The following is a 14,275-nucleotide window of genomic DNA, read 5'->3' on the forward strand; positions in this document are numbered from 1 at the left end:
CACTGGAGTACCAATCAAACCTCGGGCAAAGCTAAATGCAGCTGGAGTTAGCATTGCTAATGCTAATAGAACTAGAATTGCTAGTGGTCCTTCTGAAACTGGGAGCGATGCAGTGTCTCTGGAACACCAAGTGAAATCATTTCTCACGCCAAACGTGCCAGAATTCTCAAGAAGCGTAAGCAGATTGAGAACACTTGGGTTAAAGCCTGAAGGATTTACGTCAAACCACTCAGTCCACGGTTCTGGTTGTTAACACCATGAAGGATTTTGAGAAGTGTGAGTGTCTGAACCAATAAATACAGTAATAATTCAAAGAGTCAAATATAATTTGACGCCTGGATTTATCGCTTTCTCCAAAAGTCTGAAGTGACCCTGATTTTCCGCAGAGTTCTGACCTGCAGACAACTTGACTTCAACTTTCAGCACCGCTGATAACAGCTGCAGAAGGATATGGACCTTAATCTAATGTCTGCAGATATACAGTAACAGTGAAGAGAAATTGTGTACTCTGTTAAATCCAGAAGAACGGCTGTTAATCAGCAGAAGGAATACCAACCTTGGACATTCGACGGAATATGGACCCTTTTTATTTCACAGCATTACCTTAATAGAATAAAAAAATAAAAATGCTTAATCAATTATTCAAGATGGTTAAATGATTGATTTCTAATTACATTACTTGACTTGCTCCAAAAATGGATTCAGGATTTTTCCTAATGAAACATAATTTGCACATATTTTTAACTATTTTTAACTTGATCAATTCATGCTATGAAGATTTTTGAAACAGTTTTATGTCAATTTTACTGAAATAGTATAATATTTTAATCATATACATAATTTTCATGTCTATTTTTTAATACATAACAATTAAGTAGTTCATCTTTGTCATGTGCTTTATTGATACCTAATCATTCTTAATTCTGTCTGATAAAACCTAGGAACCGGATAATGATAAATCATGTAATAAAATGGTTACGGTAGAACAGGGGTGGGATTATATAAATTCTCCTTCTTCCACTCCCTTTCAAGCATTGTTTAATTTTATGTCTAATTATCCTAAGTTTAATAAGTCATTTTATGAATCTATAACTGATGATTGTAATGTTTTTTGTGTGTTATTCTTATTTGATTGCTTGAAATAAACCATTTGAAATTGAATCAAATAAAATTTCAAACAACACTACATATTCACTTTCGGACTGCAGATTTTTGGTCGCTTCTGGCGTTCGTTCAAAGCCACTCACTTTTACCGCCTCTTGGAGAACCAGGGAATAAGACAGGTTATTAAGTTACTATACTACTTACAATCATTCTGACAAAATTTTTACATTACCTTCTATTGTTAAGTGCCAGCCATATTTGTGTTGATCCACGCATTTGTCCTATCTTAAGTAAGATTGATTTCTCTTTGGCTGAACCTCTTGTCTCCTCTGTCATCAGTTGCTAGATGGTTTGTCTGTGTGGAGTTTTCCACTGGTGCTACTGTCTGCCCTCATCTTTCATAATTGAGCATTAAATTAAACTGTTTGACTTATCACTTCTGAGTCTGTGTCCAACTGAGTTCTACAATAATTTAACAAACGTGATCCAAAGTCTTCTCTTATGGATGGTCAATCTGGGAAATTCTGGAAGAATTCTTCCACATTCAGAGTGTGTTTTTTCCTGCTTTTGTCTTTGCCTTCTTTTAACCCTTGTGCTAAAAATGACCCCACCCTTACATTGACATGTTATCCCTACCCTGACAAATGTGGATAAAGGTGAAGAGGATTTCATGTAATCCATGGACACCAATGAAGATCACAAATCATTGAAGAAAAAAGGTTCAGCTCACTGTTTTGTGGGGTCTAGATGACCCAACTCTCAATGTTAAAGTGCCAAGGATTACACAAGGGTTAAGCCAAGAACCTACAAGTTTTTCTTTTAACATTTTAGGACCACTAGGGGGCTGTACACACCTCTCATCCTCACTTTGATTTTATTTTTGAGCTTTTAATTTTGTAATTTTGCACGCATATAATTAGATGTATGGTCTGCTTTTGCTTAGTGAATAAACATATATCAGTCAGGTTGATTTAAGGTTATGTAATTTACACACAAGCCCTTAAGGGCTGCCTAGGCGTCCCAAATAGTAAGTATAGTGTGTATATGTTCTCAGTTAAATTCTGACAGCCTAAAGTGTCGGGGCTCCAAAAGTAGCCGATAAAGCACTCACACATAATTTAATTGGTCTTTCCTCATAGCCATAGCCATCTATTTATCCGCATTCCAGACATTTCACCACCCCACATTCGCCCCTTTCTCCTCCTGGCTCTTTGATTCGACGCGGTCTGGCCTTAACCATCATGAGGATTTGGTCTCTTCACTTGGTCCAAGGTCATCACAAACATGCAAGATGTCTCCTGCCCTGAACCCAATGGCTAAAGACTACCCACTATTCATGCTTCACTGTTAAAACTTTCAATCACACTTAAAATATCTCCTTATTGAAATTATCTGTCCCCCACCCCATCGCTTGTAGGAGGAGACAGCAGCTGGTGCGTGGGTTCTGTACATCGGGCATTGGCTCCTTGAGTCAGCTGAACCTCTCTTTATAGGCTGAGGAGAGTGCCTGGTATCCATGACAGCAACCAACAATTGCGTTATATCTAAGCTCGGAGTGTTTATGTCCCTGTAAGGCTGGTTTAAGCTACTATGCTGCCACTGACACCTTGGCGACCGGAGCCTGGTTGACCTGTGTTGGACTATTAGAGAGGGGAGCCAGCTGGAGCCAGTTGCTTAGGACTCTTGGGCTATAGGGGGCCCAATCTTCCCAGGGCTTGTAAAGGGCTTGATCTCTGGGGCTTGTGCATTCTGTACCCTCTTGCTCTTTAGTAAAGACTCTAGTGGTCCCTTTAGTCCTGTGTCTAGTTGGCTGGTGTCAAGTTTTTCTGGGGTAGGTCAGGCTTCTTCTCCATTAGATGGGAAAGCTGTGGCGTGGATGTGTATAGGCTGTATGCAATGGGTAAAATAGAACATTGTTACATTCTGCAACATTTTTGCTGAATATACTCAAACAATCTGGTCGTCTCTGCACAACCACAGAGGTTTATTTGCATTAAGGCAGACCCAGAGTGTCTAAAGGAGGGGTCCGGAACCCATGGCTCATGAACCATATCTGGCTCTTTTGATGGCTACATCTGACTCGCAGACAAATCTTTAATTATATAAAAAAAATGTAATTAGACCAGTCCTTCTCTGGCGTGATGCGATGCCAGGGGGGGTGCGCAGTAGTAGCGGTGCCGGTAGAAAGAAAATCTGCTCCACTATTGATTTACTATTATCTGTTATATCACAGAGTTTGTACCAGCCTGAAACCTACGAATTGCCATCCCCACAGCTGCGTTCTCCTGTCTTTGAGAAGTAAAAGGGGAGAGGTAGTGGGCGCAGGCAGCAAGGTGAAACGGTGCACTGATTGTTAAACCGTAGAACACGCTGACAGTCACATCCACACACTGCAGCGTGTGAGTACTGTTGTACTGACAATGTTTGGCTCCACGTATGCATTTAACATTAAAAACATTAAGACCAACCTACGATCACGTTTTACGGATGACAGTTTCAATGCCTGCATGAAGCTTAAAATCACCACATATCAACCAGACTAACAGACCATCAGCAAAATCATGCAGCACTAGAAGTCGCATTAATGGTAAAAAATACTCATCATTTATTAGCAACAGCATAATGTAGCATCCCTTTCCCACACTGAGGCACAGAGACCTCATCTTTTTTAAGGTTCTTTATTCTGGTTACTGTAGGCTGTAAGCAACGCTGTACAACTTATTGTCATGACAAGTGGACAAGGCAGACCCAGATGCTGGAACCCGGAAGGAAGACACAGGTAATTGAGTGGGATTTATTTTGATCCGTCGTGGTAAGGAGTTGTGGCGTGGCTGAAGGCTCTAGCGTTGTTTGGATTTTTGGAGTGGGTGGAGATCTTGACGAGTTCAGGATTCATGGCGTGACTGGAGTTCCGGCGTTTACGGGACGCGTGGCGTGGCTGGAGATCTTGACGTGGATTTAGTTTTGTCAGGAGTTTCAGGAACGTAGCGGCTGCTCATGGGAACTTCTGACTCAGGTGACACTCGTGGTTTGAAGTCCTGAGGCAGAAGGACAAAGTTAGTGAGGAACCAAAACATAGGAACCAGACATGAGTCTAAAGACCAGACTACGCACCATCAGGGGCAACAAACTGGCGATGAATGCTGGAGCTGGGTCTCCTTATGAAGAGCTGAGGCTTGATGAGGGGGGTAGTCACAGCTGGTAGAATCAGGAGCAGAGCAGAGAGGGGAGGGGGAGGAGAACTGACAGAGGCACCATGACACTTAGGCCCTATTTACACTGCATGGTTCAAGTGACCCAATTCTGATTTGTGACCGGTGAACGTGTAAGCAGGAAAAAAACGCATGGATTCTGATTTTCTCAGATCGGATTCAGGCCTCATTCATATGTGGAAAAAAAGGGTTACAAATCGGATACGTGCATTTGCGTGTGCCATGTAAGTAGACAAATTGGATATTCCCCAGTAAATACGAATCGTACGTCAGTGACGCCATCAACTGAGATCACATGACTTATTACATGGGCTATGGAGGTCGAAGGCTACACACAGTAGAGCAAGGAGGTTTCATGCCTCTTATGTCTTTGGGGTGAAGAGACAGTGCAGGCAAAAATGCATGGTTGTTATCGGAATAGATCTGTGTTTGAAGACATTTCATAAGATATGGGGAGGCACGGTTTTAAGAGCTCGTGGCTACAGTCCCAACATAAGATATAAAGCTTAAAAAGCAAATACAAAGCGGTTAAAGACCACAACAATAAGAGTAGAAATAGCCGTGCAACAATCCCATTCTTCGATCAAATGGAAGGCATTTTGTGTGACAGGCCAAGCTGCAGACCACCCGGATTACTGGATAGCCTCAGAGAAGGTGATGTCGCTTCATCAGTGGACTGTGAAGAGTCGGAGTGTTAGAACAATAACGTTACAGGTAAGGGCTAATTAACGTTATTTTATTTGCTTTCTTTAAATGTTATTTTATATTTTATAATTGTCTAGCATTTTAAAGTTGTTTCAATAATTGACAGATTTGAAAAATATGTTAGCAATTACAATATTACAGCTACCATCATTCATTACAAAGTATGATAGCTAACATAACTTTATAATTAGATGAATGCTTCAATATTATAAAATATGCAATAGGCTATTACTTCAGTTGTTTATATTACATTTGTTTTTGTTATCATAGACTCTAGACAAACGTGATCACAGTTAGTCATACTTATTAAGAGTAATATCTGATATCTGTAGTTCATATCAGCCACTTTTTGGAATTTTACATGTCAACATTCTTCAAACAGATGAGCCCCCTGACACGCTACAGACCACCTCAAGTGAGACCAGTGCTTCATTCAATGAGAGAGCCTCAACCAGTATGAGCACCACAGAAGGACCTACAAGAGCCTCAACACCAATACCTTGCTCAAATCAACCGGACCGTTGTACACCAGGTAGAATTAACAATCATTTGTAGAACCGTAATTTTAATTTTTGTTTTTTACAAATAGGTCATTTCATTTTCATTTACAGTGTTAAGTACTTATTTTTTTGTACAAAAATAAATATTACAGCAATAAAGCTATAATGTTATTGGTCAACACTAACAATGTGATAATTGATAAAGCAGTCAACAAACAAATACCTCAGTATCTAAAACATTTGTCTTTTTACAGGTGCACCTACCACACGTAGAAAGCGAAAAAATAAGCTTGAATCCAAAATGGATGTTTTTTCAAAGACCATCAAAGAAGCCCTGTCTCAGGCAGATGATACTGAGCCACAGCTTAAATTGAAAGCAGCCCAGACACTGTTTAAACAGTTTCTTGCAGGAAGACCATCATACCAGCCACCACCTCACCCAGGCCATGCCTGTCAGGACCAGGTCTTGATGACCAACAAAGTATGACAGACCCAGGAGTATGAGATCTTCATAGTTTATTTAAAGGGGACCAGAGCAGGCAGGATGCTATTCAGAATCTTCATCAGACACAATTATCAGGGGGGCGTGGAGACAGACTTGTTGGAGGCCAGGAGTGAGAGGAGAAAACAGACGGAGCAGAGTCCAGAGTTCATGGAGGGGCGGGACGCAGACTCCAGAATGAGGAAGTCCGTAACAGAGATTGCAGCAGAGGAAAAGTCTTACGGCTGAATCTTGAGGCAGAACTTGGCGATGAGGAATAGGTGATCAAAGCAAGGTAAGTCAGTAGAAGCATAATACGTATAGCATGAATTCGTAGTCCGTATAAGCGGGAGGAATAAACGGCGGGCATGTCACTGCAGACTTGTGAGCGTTATGGAGCAGAAATCCAGATTTGATGACGAGCTGCAGACTGGAAACACAGAGCGTGAGAGCTGGCTGGTAGTTGAGTCGTAGACTAGATGTTCTGGCAGTGAATGGAGCTGCATGGCAGTAATATATATCCAGGTGAACAGGTGGAAAAATTACTCACGTTTAGAAAGAGGACTCCTCTTTCTGCCTTCTCGTAGATAAAAGAATTACGAAGAACAGAATTACGAAGAACCCTAGAGTCGTGAACACTTTCTAGCCATCCAATGTTGATGTTTGTGGAACTATTGGGGTGGAAGTATTAATTGTACATTAATAAAGAGAAAAACATGATATCTGAGTAAAGATAGTGACAGATACAAATGGAAAACAACACGTAATAACGCAATAACATGGCAAAAGGCATAGCAACAACAAGGGAGACAAATCATTATGTATGTCCTTACCAGTATTTGTGGTCCACAATTGCTTGCAAGATCACAGAATGCCATCCCTTGTGATTAAAGTAATCCTAATGGTTCTCAACTGGAGCGATGACTGGGATATGACTCACGTTTATAGCCCCGGCACACTGAGGGGAAACCCCATCGATTTTTAAATCATAGAAGTATGGTTTGGAACTCCTCACCTTCTGGCAGCTTGATGTACTCGCGCATCATCTCATTTCGTACGGCATGGCAAAACTCCCGGACTATTAGGCATGCTGATGCCTCACTTATGCCAAACAGATGTGCCAGTGTTCGATAACCAGCTCCTGTTGCGAGCCACCATAGTCCAACACCAACGCGCTTCTGCACTGAGATTGCCTGGCGAAATGTCGGATCCTCCTAAGAGAGCATTGGTGACAACCGCACACACAATATTTCAAAGGTTTCTTGTCGAATATGAAAGTTGCTGACCCACAGTCCTTGACCCCAGGTTCCAACAATGCGATCCCACCAGTCTTGAGTCCGTTGCTTCATCCAAACCTCCCTTTGAACCGATGTTGCAGAGATCATCGCTAAATTCACCCAGGCTGCAACAAGGGCTCTCCTCTATTTTCTCCGCCGCCGCACAAGACCAATGTTTTTGTCATAGTGCCTCTGGCAGTTTACCTTCCCCCTCCTCTCTTTCCTCTGCTCTGCTGATTGGAACCGCCTGCCTATACTCGCCTCATCACCTGCCTGCCTTCTTAAGGAGATCCAACCCCAGCATTCATCGCCAGTTCGTTACACTCTCCGGTGCTTATGTCTGGCCTCCAAGTTAAGCTAAGTGACTTAGTTTGGTTTTGTACTTACCACGCCTTGTCGCTCGCCTTCAGGTTCCATTCCACGGGTATCGCTGGTTCCTCCATGTCCAGAGCTCTTCGCTCCATCCTGCTCAGGCCACGGTGTCATCCTCGTCATGCTCCGGTCTCGATCACAGTGGTTTCCTCAAGTCCTCCTCCACGGTCTTTATCCTCCACGGCACCATCATCATGAACTCCAGCACTGACGCTACCGGCGACCCTTCTGAATCTACTTACCATTATCTTGCAACTATACGTTAATTCATTCTTGGACATTCGAAATAAATCTGTTCCAAGATTCCCTGGTCTGAGTTTACTTCTGGGTTTCAGCGTCTGGGTCTGGCACGTTGTTGACGTCATGACAGTTTTGCTGATATAATTGAACGCGACCCAACAGCCACCCAGTCCAAATCAGTTCGCTACATTAACGATGTTATTAAAAAGAATCCACAGAATTATTGTACTTTGAAAGTGTTTAAATTACATAAAATGCATACATTCACTTGTATTTTTAGTTTTAGACATATTGTATGGCTCTCACGAAAAAAAAATATGTTGTGTTCATGGCTCTCTCAGCCAAAAAGGTTCCCGACCCCTCGTTGGTAAATAGATTTCCTGTTGGGTTGCTCAAGATTTTAGCCCACAAAAAAGAATGCATCATCCCTTAACAACGTATACCGTCTTTAGAATGAAGACACCCTCTGACTAGAAACAGTCTACATGGATATTGACTATAAACTATTAAACACACTTACAGATTGTAAAACAGTGTAAAAACTTTAATGGAGAGGAAACGGGTGATGAGGTGATGTTAAATTAATCAAGGACAAAAGAAAACCTAAGCCTTTAGAATACAAATCAAAAGTGATTGAGTCCTCCACTAAACAATAAAAAAAAAACAGCATTGCTTGGTTTACAACAGAGCATGATATACGATAGTCGCTGCATTCTGTCTTTGTAATAAAACGTCTCATCTGTTAATACAAAAGTATCTTTGTGCAATCTTACTGTGTAGTGTTAATCATCAGTACATAAACAACAATGTACAAATAAACATGTAACTCATAAACAAACATTTACTAATAGTTAATGTTAGTAAATAGTAAAATACTACTTACTGATAGTATTTAAATATTATATGTTGCGGCTAAACAGTGTTGAGGGCCGCCGTGGGCTAAGCTGCGGCTTCTTTGTCCGACGCGCGTTCCAATGAAAAGTCCCAAACGTCTGCCTGGCTGCGAAGTATTTATTTTCTTCTGCAGGTTTCCAAACAATACTGTCCAAACGATTGATAAATTAAATATTCCAGCAGTGACAGACTTCCAAAACCACTCAAATAACGCGATCAAGTAACGCGGTCAACAAATTATGTGATCACCGCGGCTCACCCCATTCTCATCCATTCACATGCATTACCGCGAGTAAGTGATCACCTTTCAAACTTCGTGCCACACACGCCCCCAGTGACACACCCACAACCTGGCAGACGACGCAGGGCTTCACCTGTGCCGCCTTCAATATGGCTCCTACATTCCGGCCCCTAATTATTACACATAATAATTACCTACTCAATGTGTAGGAGACAAAACTATCAAGGTAACAAAACACCAACCCACCATGTGAGCTTTACCCAGCCCAAGTGATCATTCAAACCAGTCCAACAGTAAGAGTCAATGTTAAATAGAAAGTCTTCTTCAGATCTTCATGGCTCCTCTGCTTCCTGTAGAAGGCACACTTTGGTAATAGGTCTATTTAGAAAACTAGTCTTAGTCTTAATGCGAACTTGTCGCACAAGTCCTCTTCGGTCAGGAACTGTCTCCACAACTCGACCAGTCAGCCATGAATTGCAAGGTACAGAATCATCCAAGATGATGACGATATCCCCAGGAACAAGATTTCTTCGGATGCTCTGCCATTTTTGCCGCTCTTGAAGCTGAGGTAGGTACTAGAGCCCTGCGCGGGACTATTTTCTTCATCCCGCTCCCGCCCGCGCCCGCTGAATTTCTGACCAATCCCGCCCGCTCCCGCAACGTTTGCGTTACACTCCCGCCCGCACCCGCAATATGTATGTCCACTCCCGCCCGCACCCGCAAAACTCATTGAATTTAGTCCCGCACAGTAATAGAGATGCATTGATTTTGTATAGTCTCCCGTCCCGCAGGAAAAAAACACGTATTTTTATTGATATTATTAAAGAGATTCATATCCCTCCTCCAGCCTCATCTTTTCATGCATTCCTCTTTTGTGTAATTTGCAACTTAATTATTAAATATATTTTCACAAATCCTGTTCGGTTAAAAGTCTGCGTGTGTGCGCGCGCAGACAGACGGCCTGGAGCGCGCTCTTAGTAAGAGGAGTTCATAACCTTTCGCACTGATTTGATCAGACGCTCCCACACTCCACCATGATGTGATCTAGTGGGGGGATTAAAAATCCACTTGATTCCCTTCTGAAGTAGGGTGTTGCTGATTCGAGAATGATTCCATCTTCTTACTCCTTCTCTTAACTCCTGTTCAGCCCCAACAAAATTGGTTCCATTATCTGAATGCAGCTCCAACACTTGCCATTTACAGTCATGCTGCAATAAATAGGTCACTGTTCCAAAACCTTCCTCGCTTGCATCACTGAAGTGGTAAAGCTGAGCGCTCATAGTATTGTCAAAATTTGGAGGTTTAAGGCACCGGGTGACTTCAAAACTTTGAAGTTGATGAAGTCCATCCAACCATTTTTTCCACTCCCTCACGATATCCTGTGGCAAAGGATCGTCCCAACCAACTCGTCTTCTGCTCATGATCTGAAGGAGTTGCTTTGCGGTCAGCACAAATGGCGCAAGAAAACCCAGGGGATCATAGATAGAGTCAACACTCCACAGCACACCCAATGCACGCTCTACTGGTAAATCGTCTCTGTTCAGGTCTATGTTCTTCACCTCTTTGGATCTTTCATGCTGTGGTATAGCATTTATGACATTACGGCGATTGCTTATCCACTTCAGAAGCTGAAAGCCTCCCTTTTTGCACAGAGCACGTAAACCATGATATAACATAACAGCTTTCTCTTCACAACTCACAGACACCAAACAGTCATCCACGTAAAAGTTATGAAGCACAGTGTTGGTCACATTTGAGGTGAACAAATGCTGATTATCTTCTGTGCATTTTCTCAGCGCAAAACTGGAACAGTTTGGAGAAGATGTTGCGCCAAATAGGTGTACAACCATTCTGTACTCCACCAGCTCTTGTGTATGGTCTCCATTTGTCCACCAGAGAAATCTCAACAGATCAGAATCAGAATGAGGTACTCTAACTTGATGAAACATAGCTTCTATGTCTGCCATAAGGACAACGGGCTCTTTTCTGAATCGAGTGATGACACCAACCAATGAATTGGTGAGATTAGGGCCCTGTAAAACCTGAGCATTCAGAGAAACTCCTCGGAATGTAGCACCACAGTCAAACACAACTCTAATCTTCTTCTTCTGAGGGTGGTAAACTCCATGATGTGGTAAATACCAAACCTTTCCATCACCACGATTAAGCTCTTCAACAGGAACTCTTTCTGCGTAGCCCTTAGAGATTATGTCATTCATGTAACCTGTGTAGTCAGAATGGTATTGTTGGTCTTTAGTAAATCTCCTTTGTAACATCAAAATACGCTGTTCTGCTACCGCCCTATTGTTTGGCATCTTCATATCAATCTGTTTCAGAGGTAGTCCAATGACATAGTGGTTGTCTTTCAGCTTGATGGATTTTGAAACCATCTCCATGAAACGATGATCTTCCCTTGACCATCCAAGCTCCTCATCTTGAGAACATTCAGGGAAATCCATTTTCATCTGCTGTTGCCACAGATCATCAAGTCTAGACACAGATATTCTGTTAACAGTGACACTTAACTGTTTATTTCTTGTTTCTCCACCAACTTCAACTCTTAGAGGTCCATTTACTTTTAACTGCGTATGGACCACCATCTTCGCTGCGTATGACATGCCATGGTTCCAGTGCTTTAGGAACATTTGCACCGATAAGCAAATCAATTCCAGAATTGATTTCTGTGATTCTTAATTCTGCCAGATGTGGCCATTTTAGCAGATCGTCTTGATGGGGAATATTATCACGATATACAGGCATGCAATTCTGTGTGTACAATTCGGGTAATTCACAAAACATATCTTCATCCAATCCAGCTATCTCCAAGTCTGAAATGATGTGACTCCCAACCATCTTCTCCTGACCCATTGTTCTTAAAAGGATGTTGGTTCTTCTCCCACTTAGCTTTAGTTTCCTCATAAGTTCATCAGTGCAAAACGATGCAGAGCTACCAGGGTCTAAGAAGGCGTATGTTATTATCATTTGTTGGCTCTTTTTGGATTTAACTCGAACTGGTACAATCGGCAGAGTACAATCATGTGCGCCGGCCCCAGTTAAACCACTAGATTGGACAGAAAGTGAAGCCATCGCACATGCACTCTCAGCGTTCTCCTTCCTCTGAATTGGACCAGTTTCCTTTTCTTTAGGAAAGATGTGCAGCATTGTGGGATGCTTCAAACCACACACTTTACATTCCAGTCTTCTCTTGCAGTCTTTACTCATGTGCCCAATGCACAGACAACCGAAACACAGACCCTTTTCTTTTAAAAAGGTCATTTTCTCAACATGCGTTCTCCTTTCCAATAGAGGGCACAAATCCAAACAATGTCCTGATCCACAGAAAATACAGCTTTTAACAACAGGTAAGTCTTTCTCTCTCTCCATTCTAGGTTCTACCTTCCATTTTGTAGCACCAACTGTGGTAGCAAAACTGCTTCCTTTGAACTTTGAACATGGCTGTGGCTTGGAAGCTCTAACAACCGTCCTTGGAGTAGATAAGTCTTGAATGTCACCAAACAGTGGGTCACTTTCAATCTTCACCTGCTTCTCAATAAACTGAACAATATCAAGAAGGTTGACTCTTCTGTGAAACCTTTCCTGTATGTCACAAACAACGTGTCTCCATTTATCTTTCAACTTATATGGTAATTTCCTGATAATAGCTTGCATATTGCCAGGAACATCCAACTCGTGCATGAATTCGGTGTCTTCCATAACATTACAGCATTCTCTGAGTAGAAAACTGTATCCTTGTAAAGCTTTTACATCTTCAGATTTTATAGCAGGCCATGAAAAAACTTTATCCATAGATGCAGAAATGATTTTGATTAAGCAACCAAAATGTTCTTGAAGCAGTAACTTTGCTTTAACATATCCAGAATCACTGGGCATTTGGATACAACTTCTTACTACCTCTCGAGGTTGACCTCTAGTGTACTGTTCTAAATAATACAAACAATCCTTTGCACTGTTTGTTTTAGCTTCAATGCTGTCTTCAAATCCGCTAATGAAAGACTTGTAATGAAGAGGATCACCATCAAATACTGGAATCTCTCTTCTTGGGAGTGAAAATACAGACTGTTGGTGAACCAACAAAGACGTGATTTCATTTTGTCTTTCCAACACTGATATTAATTGGTTACTTTCACCAGCTGATGATGGGTGCGTTTCATGTGTTGGTTGAGGGTGAGACTGATTCATATTATAAACTTCATTTTGTTGAGTCACTGAGGTCATCTGATCTACACCTGTAATTTGAGTCTGAGTATCCACTCGTTTTACTTTAGTATTGACGACTGGCTGTGATTGAGGCTGACAAGCTGTAACACTATTGTGAGACTATTGTCCAATAACTGTAGGCTCAAATGATTTAGAATAAGGATTTAAGGTTTGCGTTTTCTTTTGTTCTCTTTCAAAATAAGAGTTCATTCCATCAGATCCGTTACGTGAAGCAGCTGTTGCTTGAGAACAAGCTGAGCTCTGCTGGTACACCTTTACTTTAGCCACTGATGCTGCAATTTCAGTCTCCAAACTCAGTTCTTCTTTCCTTTTCCTGAGCTGTTCCTCTTGCTCTTCTAAAGCATGCTTTTGTTTTAACATTTTCTGCCTTGCCATTAATGCAGCAATGTCTGCTTCAGTTTTAATGCGTGCTGAAGATGTTGAGGATAGAGATGATCTACTCCTACTTGAGTGGCTTTTGTTTGATCTTCTACTACCAATGTTGGAAACACTGTCATTTGGCTTCACATCATCAATTGCATCATTGCTGTTCTTTGAGCCATGAGAAATGCATGACTCTGCTGCATTTTTGACTGAGGATTCAACAAATAACTCAGACTGTTGTGGATGAGAGGTTTCTTCTGTGGTGGAAGCCTTTTGGTCACATGACTGGTCATAAATATTTGAAAGCCAACTTCCAACTTCAGCTATAAATGCAGAATTAAATCTATAAATGCTTGAAAACCAGTTATTTTGCAGTTCTTGTTCATCTAAAGGAAGAAGTGGAATGACAGATTCATGAAGCTGCTGAACATCTTCCATTAATGTCTTTAAGTTATCAGAGTGAGATTGAACAATCTTAACATTTTCTTGAGTTTGCATGAATTCTTTGAGGTTTCTGATTACAGTTTTAATTTCATTAATCTTTCTTTGGCGGTCCTTCTGTAACTTTTCAATCTTGTTTTCCAAAGCTTTAACAGTGAGTTTTGGCTGTCTTTTTTCATCTTTATCTTTAACATCAGATTGTGATA

General features: G+C 41.5%; 1 long non-coding RNA gene across 1 annotated transcript; it reads left to right on the forward strand.

Moving 5' to 3' along the window:
- Window positions 1-6,318: 6,318 nt before the first annotated feature.
- LOC111948349 lies at window positions 6,319-8,124 on the forward strand. Its single transcript, XR_002874322.1, has 3 exons — window positions 6,319-7,230; window positions 7,308-7,609; window positions 7,690-8,124. It is a non-coding gene; the product is annotated as an uncharacterized LOC111948349 (long non-coding RNA).
- Window positions 8,125-14,275: the final 6,151 nt, after the last annotated feature.

This window comes from Oryzias latipes, chromosome 12 (genome assembly GCF_002234675.1).
Source record: "Oryzias latipes chromosome 12, ASM223467v1".
Classification (NCBI taxonomy): Eukaryota; Metazoa; Chordata; class Actinopteri; order Beloniformes; family Adrianichthyidae; genus Oryzias; species Oryzias latipes.